Source organism: Lepisma saccharinum, chromosome 4 (genome assembly GCF_977018435.1).
Source record: "Lepisma saccharinum chromosome 4, izLepSacc3.1, whole genome shotgun sequence".
NCBI lineage: Eukaryota > Metazoa > Arthropoda > Insecta > Zygentoma > Lepismatidae > Lepisma > Lepisma saccharinum.
This window is the reverse complement of record NC_139232.1, coordinates 106,817,380-106,830,484: the sequence shown is the minus strand read 5'-3', so window position 1 is coordinate 106,830,484 and position 13,105 is coordinate 106,817,380. Positions and strand designations below refer to the sequence as shown.

At 39.5% G+C, this 13,105-nt stretch overlaps 1 protein-coding gene across 1 annotated transcript in view; it reads left to right on the top strand.

Annotated features, from left to right (window-relative positions):
- Positions 1-13,105, top strand: part of LOC145986712 (selenoprotein N-like) — a 202,514-nt gene that overhangs the window by 24,909 nt on the left and 164,500 nt on the right. The gene's annotated exons all lie outside the window — the stretch shown is intronic.

Here is a 13,105-nt window from a genome sequence, read left to right as displayed (position 1 = left end):
ATACACAAGTATTGGTTGGCATATTGCCAATGAGCATTTCGATTTTCTCTTGCATCCTATACTTTCCAAGGAAAACAATGTACGAGGGCCACTATTTATATTTTGAGCCTTGGCAACACTGATTGAAGTTAGGCGCGATTTGACGTTTGCACGGAATCGTCTGGCATTATTGACCATAACGTACTTCAAATGTTTTGTCAATAGCTTCATTTCTGTTGTTTATGTTGCCTTGGAGATTGCACGACAACAATAAAATGGAATTAACTCGTGAACATTTTCGTGCAATGATTTTTTACGATTTTCGACGTGGATTATCAAGACAAGAGTGCATCGATCAACTTACTTCCACATTTGGCAATGAAGCCCCATCCTTTGCCACTGTGAAACGCTGGTATAACGAATTTAATCGTGGCCGCCATTCGCTCACCGACTAGATTCGCGAAGGTCGTCCAAAATCAGTTGTTCAAGAAAACATTGATGCTGTGCAAAACCTAATACTGCAAGATCGTCATGTGACATACTGTGAGATTGAGGCAACCATAGGCATTAGTTCCACCAGGATATATAAAATATTACATGATCATTTAGCTGTGAGAAAGGTATGTTCTCGTTGGATCCCACACAATTTGACAAAAACTCAAAAAGACGCTCGCGTCAATTGGTGCAAACAAATGCTTAATAAATACAATCATGGTGCTTCAAAAGACGTATATAAGATTGTAACAGGTGACGAATCATGGATATATGCATATGAGCCGGAACGTAAACAGCAGTCGACTGTATGGGTGTTTCAAGATGAACCCAATCCAACAAAAGTTGTTCCCGCTCGAAGCACATCGAAACAAATGGTCGCCTGTTTTTTCGGGAAAACCGGTCATGTGGCAACTGTGCCTTTAGAGGAACGTAGAACGGTCAACTCTGAATGGTACACAACAATTTGTTTGCCAGAGGTCTTCGGTCAAATACGGAAAACAAACAAACGCCGTCAGATCATTCTTCATCAAGACAATGCCAGCTGTCACACATCTCGTCTAACAACCGACTTTATGAACATTCAAAAAATCGAATTGATGGGTCATCCGCCGTACAGTCCTGATTTGGCACCCAATGACTTCTTCTTGTTCCCGAATGTCAAGAATAAATTGCGTGGACAACGATTTTCGTCGGCGGAAGATGCCGTTGATGCGTTCAAAAACCATATTATGGAGGTGTCTCAAGAAGATTGGAAAAACTGCTTTGACAAATGGTTCGAACGAATGCAAAAGTGTATTGACCATAAAGGAGAATACTTCGAAAAACAATAAAGCAGTTTTCAATGCCAAATTCCTGTTTTTTCATTGTTAGGCTCAAAATATAAATAGTGACCCTCGTAATGTATGCTGGTGTAGGTATTATTCACAGCTTGTTTTGGCATTTTGTTTCATTTGTCGAAGTTCTTATTGTATAAAACAAATAGAATAAACATGGTGATGAACAATCCACTCTACAAAATTCCAGTACTTATAATCAATAACAATACTACATCTGTTGCAGTGGCGTATGCAAGTTATAACTAGTGGGTAATCTCTGACACGTGATTCATCCACCACCGACTCCTGAAGTCTCCCTGCAAATTTACCTCAGAATCCACAACAGATTTATGAATATTGTGTGGAAAATTTTATCTTATTTTTGCAAGCACTATCAATTAATTCTTGTGATTGCAGTTAATCTGTGTTTAGAATTAATAGTAATAATAAAAGAAAGTATAACAAAGCTTTAAAAAAGAGAACCAATAAAATATAATATGAAAGGCATGTATTAGTGAAATAAAATCCCTCAGTATTAATTTGTGTCAAATTCAAGTTACCCAAGTAAACAGAGTCTCGAGCATTCTTATTTTTATAAGTTCAAGACCTGTGGATCAAGATATGGCACTGGCCTACCTGCATTAGGGATTTGCAATTTCTCCAGAAAGGTATCGTTCCAAATAGTTTTACACGCAAACCTTCAATTATACCCATTGTATTTGACTTAAGTAAACACAGCACTAGCACGAGTACTAAACCACTAACACCTTAACAAATATTAAATTTTTGAATCGTCAATAGGAATATGAAGTACAACGTAAAGCCACCTACCACTCTCATTCAATTTCTCCTGCCTGGCTCGGAACGAAATTCTGTATGGATGCTAAATTGGTAACAAATTCCCTCTCCCAGCTTGAAATTTCCTGCAGTGGCCGAGGTCCCAATATGTTCGTTCTTTATACATTTGTCATTCATCCACCGTTCATCATCACTATAGTGGAACCACAAGCAAAGAACCCTGCGCAGACCCACGACTCCTGTGCACCATACTCTCGCGAGGAGGGGTGGGGAGAGAGTGGACCATTCTTCCTTATGGGCCGAGCTGAAGGGAAAGCTGCATGGGACTTTTCATCCAAGGTTTTTTCCCTTGTGTTCGCTCTATATTAATCTAATTTATTTCTGATGCCTTTCCTTTTCAAAAATAATTCAATTTCATGAAAGAAGTACTCTGCTTTTGAAGACTAGAGAGAAAATAATCAATTAGTTGAATTAGGTTATTTTACTTTGCTTTTCTTCCACTTTTGGGGATGAATGGTGATGAGATGAAATTGATGAAGGGATATTCACAAAGAACACCCATGGACAGGCCTGGATTCTAACCTGGGAATTCTGGCATCGTAGGAAGTTGTGCTAAGCACACCACCACGGAGGTCGGCTTTAATCACTTGAGGTTTAAATTTTAATTTATTTAATTCGTGATCTTCAATGTTTAACATTTTTCCCTTTGACAAATTTCTGTTCAAACAGCAGAAATCAGGAAGACAAAGAAATGTAAAAGGCTCTGGGGTGGAGAGTGAGACTGGTGGACTCTCTCCAGAAGGAGGTTACCCTGGCCACGGAATCACCATGCCTGAGAAGCAGTGTTTCCTTCCCCCTCTCTCCTGTCAAGGAATTTAAAGGGAGCCAGTGGAATCTCACCCTTCCGAGATTCCTCCAACTGGAGAAAAGTTCTCGGGACATTCAGCGGCAAACTGTTGGGAAAATTTGCGTGCTGGAAGCAAAGAAATGTATGAATCAAATATTGGTTCAAAAGAATATCGTGAAGAAATAAAAATAAACTTTTTAAAAAATTATATCCGGGTCATGCTACTGATGTGTTGTCATGCGTACTTCAAGCCTTTAAATGTAGAGCATGTGATTTTTTTAAAACGCATTATTAAATAGCACTGTATGTTTGGGAAGAACTATTAGAATATTAGCTCACATAAAAATTCTCCCCAACTCTGAATTACTGTATTAAAATAGATTACTGTATCCTCTTGTTTGTATCAATGTTGTATCAACAAATTAATTTTAAAGGCAAAGAAAGGTCTCTGCATAGATACAAAAGAAAAAAAAAGTTGCACCATGCATTTCACTGCAACTGCCATGCCTCCATCTGAATCCATACGTACCAATGCACAAATTTTCCTCCTGGAGTTTGAAAAGATGTAGCAAACTTCCATGGCAGAGTGCCGAGTGTAAGGTGCTACAAAGCCAGAAGTTGCAATTTGAAATCCTGGCCAGGCACGAATGTACAGTCGGAGAAAGAATTACCTGGGCCACGGGACCTAGAATTTCGTAACGTCTTAAAGCCTGTTGTTTATGCAACCCAAATAACAAATTATTCGCTTAAGTTTGTCTGGTGGATCTGAGTTCTCGGGAAGGATTGAGCATTGATAGCATGAGTCACATGACTCATGCCCCAGTAACAACAAACAACAGCTGGGTGCTACGTGGCCTCAAGAACAACATTTCAGCAACTGGTTTCTTAACAAGATCTACTCGTAAGGAAATATTTTTCGAGTGATACTAGTCATTGTCAAGAAGGTTCACTGAAATGATGGTTCTCATCACAGGCCACATCCCCCACGCTAATTATTTAAGTCCATTTTATGCACTGGACCTACAGATTAAAGTGGGATCCGAACCAAATGTTCCTCTATCTGGTATTGAATTCGGAAGCCTTTGATTACATGTCGAAGACGTTACCACTACGCCATCGGAGAGGCAATGGAACGCCTTGAGAAAGAGACGAGTGAAACCATATTTGGCGTAAATTTTAAAAATAAGACAATATTTTGCGGTCACAGTTTCGAACCGTGGGAGAGGCATATATATTTTTTGTCTCATCGTCCATTTCACGAGTTTATAATTCTTCCTCAGCAACACGATTAATACGAGTGGTAGAAGATAAACGAAGTAAAATAACTGAAACAGAAATAAAAGGAAAAAGCAAAACAAATTTTATCCATAATATTCTGTAGTCACTTCAGTCGTATTCACGGAATGCTACCTTTAGAGAGAGCCGTGGTCTCTAACTTGTCTTTTCCCCTTCCTTTGTGCTCTCGATTCCCTCTGTCACGATTGATCTAAAAATAATTAATGCGACGTTAATTAAACAACCCAAACAACGAAACAATGCACAATCAACTGCCCAACATTCCATTTTTTTTCGAATCGGAAAACAATTGAGATGCTGTAAAATGAAGCAAGCAAGAAGCAGTAATAAACTGGGAATTTGGTACGGTATAGAATTAAATCGGTGAAGATGTTCCATTTTATTGGATTTTTGTTATTTAGTGTCGCTATTCTTTCACTTTTGGCAAATAGCGACGATGAAGATGAGTAATGAGTGATAATATGATGACATTGATTAACGGACACTCACAAAGAACACCCATGGCCAAGCCGAGATTCGAACCAGGGACCCATGCTGTCGTAGCGCGCTGTGCTAACCACTCCGCCACGGAGGTTGGTTAGGAGTGGACATTATACCATATTTTGTGTGCGCAATTGGGATCAATCAATGGAATGACTAGGCATATTATATTATTAATACATTCATATCATAATATCACGTCATATTATTCGGCACGAAGTAACATCAGAGACATTCAATCTTGCATTATTGCCTTTCAACTATTTCTTCGACTTCAGGTTAATCACATCAATAAGATATATTATGAAACAAATGATAATGAATGTGGGATATTGACAGTTATTTCGAATTACCTGACACAAGCAACGTTAAGCAGACTCCTGCAAGCTCATTAAGAGGTCGACATTCGATCTCGTCAACAAAGTTCCCGGATTTGAGTACCGTCCTTGTCACAGGTGTTTGAGTATTTCGTCATTAATTTCATGGAATGGTCACTCGTCCGCGACTAGGAAGAAAAGTAATTACGTAACAAAACTAATAAAAATAAACATGATCGAAGAGTACTTATTTCATCTCTCACGAAATCTCCTACAAAACCGGGATATATGAAATATATGTATCTTCACATACTTTTTCGATTTCTATATTTAACTAGCCGAGACCGAGAACGGGAGAGCAATTTACAATTCGAGAAACCGAGAGACGGAGACACTGTCAAGTCTTGTTTGTTTCTTGACATCTCCCTAATTGAGTTGTTGTTCTGTTCGTTATTGGCTTTGTATTGGCAATTGTCATTTTTCTTCCCCTGTAGGTAAACCATAACGACGATTTATGATGAAATAAAGCAGATAAAAGGGCAAGAACAAGAAAGTCATGCCTGCCTGGGACTTCAACCTAGAACCTTACGTAATGAGATTTGAAATTCTGGAGAAGGCATCCGTATTTCGCTTGGCTTTCTCAACTTCTGTTATTTTATCATGAACGTATAATTAAAATGGATCTGAGAAAATACGTTGCGATCCATAATTGTGTTGGTTAGATGCTATAAATGTGAACTCCAACATGGAATAAATTATTCCCTTTTGTATGTGGTTGAACATGAAATTTTCTTACACTGTGACAATTTCTTCTTTAGTTTTTCTGCACACATAAACTAATCTGGACTGGACCTTCAGTTTAAAATGGCATACGAACTACTACGTGCATCCATCGTGCATCGAACCCGGGATCCCTTGATTATAAGGTGACGACGTTATCATTACGCCATCGAAGAGACTCCGTGAGAAAATATTATTCACTCGATCTATACAATAATTTATTTAAAAATTTATATTTTCGTTTTCTTCTTTCTTTTTTGTTAACTACTCTTCTACGACTCTTTTTTTGTCTTGGAATTTCTTCTTGTTTCAGGTAAAAATAATACATGCAGGCTGTATACCCCCCCCCCATACAAAGATAGAAAGCTCACTCTCGAGAACTAATTTATAAATAACGTAACCATTAGGAAACAATTTGAACGTTAACTGATACAACTGGAGACGAAACAATACTTACAGACGCTAACGAAATATCTATTCTTGTATAAGCTCACAGGCAACAGGTATCTGGTGAGTCAATCACTCTTGCTAACTATGAGCGAAGGTCACTGAACCAAAGGGTGGCAAACAGGCGTCTGCTCTACGAAACTAGGGTTAGCAGACGAGGCCCGTGTTCGTGTTATCAATGACGTACGAAATAAGGAGGAACACAGCTTTCATATCAAACTAGACGTGTGTTTTGCTTTCTCGTCGTGGCCTTAAAGGCCTACGTAAAGCTTCTCTGCAAGAAAGATATCTTACCATTGAGGGGAGGAAAAGTGTGTGTGTGTGTGTGTGTATCGAGGTCCTTCAACTTTCGTATTCTTGTTCATTTCAGAACGCGTGCTGTATCGTCTATTTAATCCAATCTAGCCGTTGTAGGTTTTAGGTTCTGTTTCTGTTCGGTAATTTCACATTGTCTTCCTGCTTATGTTATTTCGATAATCTGGACAATAACGGGATTGTGTTGGTTGGTTGATTTGGTGTCTTAAGTCCACTTTATGCACAGTAAGACTAATCGGGAATGCACTTACAGTTTAAAGTGGTATCCGAACCTCTATGTGCCTACACATTACTTTGCTGCTAGATATTTGCGTGCTAAGATGTAGGAAGTGCTACATTTTCAGTGTGTGGAATTGAGATTTATTTCTGATACGAATAATCCGAGAATGGAGTAGTGAGAAAAGTATCACCTCACATGTTTGAATTATAGCCCCCCCACACACACACACACAGTATATCGGCCGTGGTTTTTATAACGATATATAACATGGATGAATTGTGTCAAGAAAAACTGGAGCCTATTCACATCCCTACGGAACTTGGAAGAAAGTCCACGTAGAAATTAGAAAGTTCTGTTCCGACAAAATCGGGACGTATAGTAAATGAAAAAGCAAAGTGCTACCTTGTGCTTTGCACCAAGCCATGAAGGCGTGTAGGTGGTGCGGAGTTAGGGTCCCACACTTTCTTGTTACGGCCGAAGGTGGGGATAATGTGATCAGCACCACGCCCCTGGCCGCCTTTACCCCCCCCCCCTAAGTTCCTACAGGTACCCACTCTATACGACGCTGGGTGGGCGCCGGAGCCACTTGAACAGGTGGACAAAATTCCAATTCTCCAGTCGGGGATTGAGCTCAGATCTCTTGCATGGTAATCAAACTCCTTAACGACCGAGCTACCGCGGCACATATAGTATAGTAGCCTTTGTAATTAAGGCAAGAATTATTTTAGCGTTTCGTTCAACGGTTTTAGGAGAATCATTTTCGGACATAGACTATAACTCTTGTCGGTTCTGCGACCTGGCTTGAGAAAAGGCGATTTTATGACGAACAACATTCCACCTGACCAGTCACGTGACTTTCCTACATTTCCTGTGTCTGTTGGCTATTGCATGAAAGACGAGTTGCTCCTTGAGACAGACAGAATCACCCGATCACCTAAAGGTGCAATGTGTGTTGCCTACCTTTCCGGCATTATTTACTGCCATTAAAGTCTTATGGGGAAGAACTTTTTTCCACCACTGTACACGTCACTATTTCGTGTCATTCATGGTCATCGTTATGATGAACTCACGAGGTACAACAGCAACATAAAATAACCCTCATAGAAAAGGTCTATCTACGGTAATACCATTACCTTACCAATAATTTGACTACATATGAAGATCTTTGTAAGACACTGATTTCTACTTCCAAGAAAAATATACTGCACATTAAGTAATACAGTGAAAACTCAATTATACGAGGTGGTTATAATTAAACTGACTGTGTTCAGAGTGGTACAGTACGGGCTGTAATGAGCGTAGGAGTCTGAAACTTCGTAGATATACTAATGAAGAAATGCGCTTGCAAATTATGCAAAAAAAAGTTCCAATTCTCGCCACCAGGTTAAAATATGGTGCTGTAAGCAGTCAGAACGTGGAAATTTCAGTATCTTTGACGTCAGTATGTTATTCCGACGTTGGTGGCTTTGCCTAACTGTTGTATAAGCTCCCTGGTTGTTGTGGGTGACGCTTGTTGATGATTCCTTTCGATGTGAAAGTTGAATTTGTTCGTGTAAAACACAATGGCTATTGCGAAGCGAGACCGTGCACTGCTAGTGAAGTTGTTTTACCAGAATGGGAGCAATAGCAACGCTGCATTGCGGGAATATCGCCGACAGAAAGGGCTCAGAAGAGGGGTTCATGTCAATTAATGGGCTAAAGAACATGTTGAAGAAATTCGAGGAAACAGGTGGATTGGGTGTCGCACCAGGGAGAGGAAGGCGGCCCATCCCCATGGAAATTGTGGACATGCCAGAACCATGTTATCATGTGTTTGATCATTCCTGCCTTTTTCCTTTACCCATAGCACGTTCTGACTGCTTACTGTGCCATATTTTAACCTGGTGGCGAGAATTGGAACTTTTCTTTTTTGGCATAATTTGCAAGCGCATTGCTTCATTAGCATATCTACGAAGTTTCAGACTCCTACGCTCATTACAGCCCACGCTGTACCACCCTGAACAGTCAGTTTAATTATAACCACTCGGTACATTCATCAAGGATCCACAGCTAAAGAACTCGGAATGTGGGAAAAATGGAATTAATGGAGAATTCTTTTAACTTTTTGTTGTAATAGATATTGTCAGAATCTTTGTTGGAATAAAGATTTTTAATATTAACTTGCAAAAAAAAAGGCACATTTCATTCATGTAAAGTGATCCTGAAAAACAGTAAATAGTTTCTCGATCATTTTTAACCCCTTCCCTGTGAAATTTTCTGACAAAATGGTTTCCCGTTCTGTGTATTTTTTCCTGAGTTTGCGTAGTAATATTTTTAGTAGCTACTGCTTCAGCACAATTCATCCGAGTATCATGGTTCATACATCTTTCTTTTTAGAATAGAACAGGCTTTCAAATGGTACCACGCACATGTGTACATCAAGTATGAGGAAAGGAGAAATCAGGGATAATTCGGGAAATTTCCCTCCTGAAAATCCCTTTTGGTAACTTTGGGGCCCTCTGGACCAGCCCTGGATATAGGTACCAGATTATAATCTACCTTCAAAAATACTAAGGTCTATACGTAATGCGTCCGCCAAGTTTCATTGCAATATCTTCAATAGGGATGAGGGAAAAATATTTCAATCCTGTTTGACAATGCTATTAGAAACTCAAAAATAAATCATCAACAGTTCAAATAATGCAACACCAAAAAAGAATTTACATAAAGCAACTGACTAAACGCGGCCCACAAATGAACTCACGTTTGCACTTTGTCAGCATAACACAAAAACAGTTTACTTTCCTCTGAACTTATTTTTCTTCTTTGTCGGCACTGAAAATCGTGACTAAATAACAGGTAGTGTCTACCTCAATAGCAAAACACATGTTTCACAAACAAGAAACGTATTATTCCGTTCAACACAGGTTACTTCAGTCTGAGATGTTTGTGGGTGTAATATTATGCCCAACACAGAATAAGCTATAGTAACCAAGGGCGTAATATTACGCCGAAGAAGCTATAGTAACCAAGGGCATAATATTACGCCGAACACAGGGAAGGGGTTGAAAATTCCAATCTTTAGTGTGTTGTCACCTTCATATGTTGGTGGTTCCCTTGGATGGCTATTTTCTTTGTATTGTGCATGTCAGCATAGGTATTTTACAGTTTTGCTGGAATTGTAGTTAGGTCCTGAATTATTCATAGCCAGTGTTGCCTCTGATCTGATCATTACAAAATGAACCACTGCCAGAGGCACGTATATTTGGTTTTTGACAAAAAATACAAAGTGTGAAATAACACACTGTAATGTTCATTTTTCATGATTTTAAAAGTTGCTATGTGCAGTTTCCTACTCTAACGGATTTTGGTTTGGTTTGTCCTTAGTTCGGGTGCCAAATTCTAACGGTACCTGGGTTTTAACACTTAGTCCGGAGACCGAAGTCCCATTCCTAGGTGCCTAGCCAAGCGGTTTGATTCCAGGGTACGTGTGACCGGATCGGTTTTTACCCCCCGACGAATAGCCGGCTCGTGCATAAAGTGACGTTGAATAATTAATAAAGGTAAAAAAAGGTAAAGTGCTCCCCTGTGCATAGCACCACACCATGAAGGCGTATTAATAATAATAATTGAAGTTTGCCATAAAGTCCAGCGGAAATGCTTTGCTGACTTAACGAACAAAATATTAATACCAATAGTTATGAGGATTAGTATACTGTATGTATAAACACAAATCATAGTCAAATCATATATAACAATAATGTATATTATATAACACACAAAAAATACACACATTACACAACCCCTCACTATCGTTCAAGCATTCACACACTCTCTCATACTGCAGGGGAACAATTACATAAAGATAAATACATTGGCCCTTTTTTAGACACCAAGCAACATTTAGTTTTCTTATGAATCTTATACTGCGCCCGCAGACGTTAATTTGCTTAGAATTAGAGATACTTAGCGTTCATCTGCGCGTGCTCCTTACATTCTGCCAACGTGCATAACACTTAATATTTTATATTTCGGAATTTATTAAAACATTAAATAATTATTGTAGAATTATCACAAAAGCGCTTCGGAACTTCAATAACATTAGGCAGGGCACGCAACTCGTGCAACATAAATATCCAATGCAAGGCATACATGTTTACAGAATGAAAAATGAAGACACTTATGTATGAATATATTAAAAATATCACTAAGTTAATTTACTTCCTCATTTAACAACTTGAGGGATGATTTCTGCAAGAGATACACGATTTATGCAGTTTTAATCAAATATTACCGAGTAAAGCATATAAGGTGACATAAATAAAAATTATTACTCAACAGCTCGGTGCAGAGCGTGGAAAAACAACAGTATGCTGTGAATCGATCTTCCTAATTAGCAATTGTTTTGAAAATTTAGATGATGTTGGCAAGAAATTTAATCAATAGCTTTGCGACTTTTAATTTAAATACTGGTATCTTTTCGTCCGACGGCCGATCTTTGGAGTCTTGGGTCGATGATCACTCATACATATAGAAAATTAACAGTAGTATATTGTACCATCTCGGCGTTCTAGACGTTCCAGCGACGTTTACCGTAGTCCTCTATAAACGGCGGCGTGACGTCAATCCGCGGTCCTCCTCGCGACACTAACACTTCCCCACGTTACTTCTTTGTAGCGGCATTTCACAAACTTCTAGGACACACCTTCCTTCTACGCTTCGACATCACCGCGATCATAGATTAGGGAAAACAGTCTCTCTGCCATCTTGTCTGCCTCATGATGGAGCGATTAATTTCTTTGCATCATCTCTCTCTCTCTCTCTCTACTTGGGGGGGACGGCGAAAACAGGCGAAGTTGCTTTTACCGGGGGTATTCGTGGATTTTCACTGCTAATCTTATGCTGGACGTCGGCGTTGTCTCAAGATGCAGTAGGGGTCGCTTCGTCTCTCAATCTTCTCTTCTAGATGGTAGGTCTAAGTGAGGGCTGATGTCGCTTCATCTTCCCATTCCTCTCTCTATTTCTCTCTGTAGAATTCTCGTCGGCGTGGAAGTACTCAAGGATGCTGATTCGGCTGAAGGCTTTCGGCAGTATCATTACATGGCTTCAAATTGGGCTGCGGACGTCATTTGTGGCGGCGAGACGTTTGTGGCTTTAGTGGTGTGGCACCGCGACGCTGGGCGGCGATGATCTGCGGCATTGGCTTTATGCAGAATAGGAAGACCCATGGCCCCCCTTCTCTTGTGATTTAATCTGCCATAGTTGTATTAATGTTCTTCTTCACAAAAAGAATAACACGAATCCAGTGCACAGGTCACTAATTAACACTGCGTATTTATACAACTAGTCACTGTCACTCACTCACGCAGGGTAAAACACACAGCGCGGTAGGAAAAAGACAAAGTTCCGAATCTTTATTCCAACTGTCGCAGAGGTGTTGTCGGATCGAAAACTGGCGCTAGACTGTATGTGTTTGTCCGTTCTGCCACTATTTAAAGACAACTTGAAATTTCGAATCCAACAGACTTACTTTTAGGCACGGAAATCTGAAGTTGCGTCGTTGCTGGTCAGGCATCCCTTTTTTGCTTGGTCCAGCTTCTTGGGGCACACGTGTTGCGTTTGAATGGGGTGAAAAGAATATAGTTCTATCGCCTGGACCCTCATCCGGTACCTAACATGTTCCTCCACTAATTGGCCTCCCAAGTGGGGCTTCTCCTGTCGCCAAATGCACAAAAGTCGCTCAGAACAGTGAAAGATTTATCACAGCACATTGTTAGTTCCCAGCTCCTACGACCGAACGGGGGGAAAAGTCGACAAAAGCAGAGAAACACAAAAGATTCAGAAACGTGGTGTTTTTCTACCGAAGCTTCAAGAGGATACGAAGTTACAGAAAAATATAAAATAATGAAAACCTAGGATATAGAATAATAAAAACGTAGGTGACAAAAACTGATTGTCATACTACCATGTTTTGTCACAAAATGAACTGCAAAATGCAAAATAAACTCTTTAAACATGAAATTTAGTTTATTCACCAATGTGACACTTTTTTAAATATCCTGAGTGTTATGCAAATCATGGAAAATGAAATCAAATTTAGGGTTTTATTCTCCATTGTAACACCAAAATGCCTTTTTTTTTTTTTTTTACCACATTTGATTCCGAAATGTCCCAAGTTTTTGTATCGAAATATGTGACTAACCATTACATTTAAATGTTCCTCACTGCAATGTTCGGTTGCATTACTTAGCAGGCTCATAATCATGGCAGCTCCAACCCACAATATGTATTTCAATGATGTAGGTGAAACTCTCCTATTGGTTAAGCATGTATTTTA